The sequence below is a fragment of the Triticum dicoccoides genome, unplaced genomic scaffold (assembly GCF_002162155.2).
Source record: "Triticum dicoccoides isolate Atlit2015 ecotype Zavitan unplaced genomic scaffold, WEW_v2.0 scaffold133164, whole genome shotgun sequence".
Taxonomy (NCBI): Eukaryota; Viridiplantae; Streptophyta; class Magnoliopsida; order Poales; family Poaceae; genus Triticum; species Triticum dicoccoides.
Genome location: NW_021194004.1, coordinates 1 through 2390, shown reverse-complemented (window position 1 = coordinate 2390; position 2390 = coordinate 1). Strand labels below are relative to the sequence as shown.

Genomic DNA, 2390 nt, shown 5'->3' with positions numbered 1-2390 from the left:
CTAAGATGTTGCATATAAAGCAATTATAGCAGATGATAGATTTCATTTCGCTCTGGAAAGGTGCATAGGGCACTCACATAATTGGCTATGTTTGTAATACACAATAAGTATTTAACATTCAGAGAGGGATCATGCAAAGAGCATGACCAACTCTAAAAAATAAAAAGCAAGCAATTAAGATTTTGGAAGGTGATCACGCCATTCAAGTGACCATGCATACTCCCTCCGTCCGAAAATACTTGTCATCAAAATGGATAAAAAGAGGTGTACCTAGAACTAAAATACATCTAGATACATCCCCTTTTATCTAGTTTGATGACAAGTATTTCCGGACGGAGGGAGTACTAGACAAACGTCACAGGATGCACATCAAAAATTACATTATAGAGATGCATTCAGAAAAAACATGAACATCGCAGGATATCCATCTGTCCCATGCAAGTTTCAGGAATAATAATGGAATGCATAAGGCAATCTTTATTTTAAGAGAAACAAGCAGGCCACACATTTGAACATGAACAATAGCCACACATATGAGCGTGTATTTCACATTGGGAAGATAATAATGTCATATTACTGCATTGAATAGAGAAATGACACAGCATGCATCACAGAGAAAGATGACATCTAACATGTTGCATAAAAAGCAATTTGTAGGAGATGAATGCAAAGGGCACTGGCTATGATTATAAAAGATTAGGAGCTCACAGCATGCATTTAAGATTCAGAAGGGTATCATGTGAAGAGCATGGACAATTGTCAAGCAACTAATTCAGATTGGGAAGGTAATCAAGCCTTGTAAATGACCACGAAACAGCACAAATGTAACAGCATGCACATAAAAAGGTACATCAGCTGCATTATTAAAAACATTAACATCACAAACATGCATTCATCAGTAGAAAGATGGGTACCCTGGAGATCCCTGAAGGAGCTGAGGCAGGAGCCCCATCAGCAAGCGAGCCAGCTTGCCAGAGGGTGGTGGTAACACCTGCTCGCCTTGGCCGGATCTGCAGCAAAACATCAGCATCAGAGGTTATCAAGGAAGGGGGAATGCAGATTCTCGGAAAAAAAGCAGGAAAAACGTCAGGCAGAAATGGATCTGAACAGACCCATAGGTGTCGGTGCGGTCCACTCCAGACGAATCCCCAGCCTCTCCTCCGATCGCCATTGATGATGGGACACCTGTGTGGAGGGAGGGAGGAGAGAGAAGGCGCTTGAGAAAACATCGAAAACGAGGGAGAGGTGAGGGGAGGAAGGAGGAGGAGGACGAGGCGCCTACCTTGGCGTCGGCGGCGATAGATCGAGGCGGCGGCGGCGGCGGGGGAGCGTGGCGCCCGCGTGGCCCTCGCCCTGGGTTTTATAGCCCGCTCGCCTAGGGTTTTGGCGCCCTAGGCGGGCCGTCCAGATTGTGCTGTGCTGGGCGGAGGCCCGTTAAGCCGCTTGCCCACAGGCTCATTCCGCTCGCCGGAAGCCCAGGCCACGCAGCAGGGGCCCAGTGGTGCTGGGCCGATGGATCGGGCGACTAGCTTGTGAAGCGAACGTTCGCAAGGAAATGCCCAACGGAGGTCCCGCCTGGCGCTGGACGTGCGTCAGGAAAGCCAAGACGACGAACGATTGTGCTCTGCTTGGGATCCGAACCTCAGATCCAGAAATCGGCCGGTTTCATGCCACCGACGGGCAGTGGTGAGGGAGAGTAGCACACCATGGACGGACTTTGCTAAAAAAAAGAACTTGCAGATCCAAGGGCGACTTTTGCTCCGAAAGAAGAAAAAAAATTGTAGATCCAGGGAGGAGGTGGCCGGATCTGCAAAAATCCATCCATGGGTGAGTGAGTAGCAATGATTTCATCATACAAACAACTAGAGATTGTAGCTACGTACCTAGCGTGTCATGGTGGCCATCCATCCATCCATGAATCCTGCTTCTGCCTTGTTGTCTTGAAGACAAGAGAGGCCGCCATCCATCCATGAATCCTGCTTGTGCCTTGTTGTGATGAAGGAAGGATCCATCCATTGCTTGGCTGTGTTTCAATCATCAATCAAGGAGAGAATAAGAAGAAGAAGAAGAGGAGGAGGAAGATTGGGGCGGCTAGGGTTGGGTTGGATTGGGAGAGAGGCAGGGAGGGAGGGGAAAGAGGCCTCCTGCTTTTGCCTTCTTGTGATGAAGAAAGGATCCATCCATCCATTGCTTGGCTGTGTTCCATGGAGATGGAGAGGAGAAGACGAAGAAGAAGATTAGGGCGGCTAGGGTTTGATTGGGTTGGGTCGGGTGGGAGGCAGAGAGGGAGGGGAAAGAGGCGAGGCGACCCAAGGTATATATGGCGGCTGAAGCTGAATCAGTAGGAGAGCTCACTCCCACTCCCTGACCCACGCGCCAGCGACACAAGG

General features: G+C 49.0%; 1 long non-coding RNA gene across 1 annotated transcript; it reads right to left on the bottom strand.

The window, feature by feature from the left end:
- Positions 1–508: 508 nt before the first annotated feature.
- Positions 509–2280, bottom strand: LOC119343571. Its single transcript, XR_005166152.1, has 4 exons — positions 1884–2280; positions 1283–1807; positions 1113–1185; positions 509–1010 (listed from the first exon to the last, which is right to left on the bottom strand). It is a non-coding gene; the product is annotated as an uncharacterized LOC119343571 (long non-coding RNA).
- Between the last annotated feature and the right edge of the window lie 110 nt (positions 2281–2390).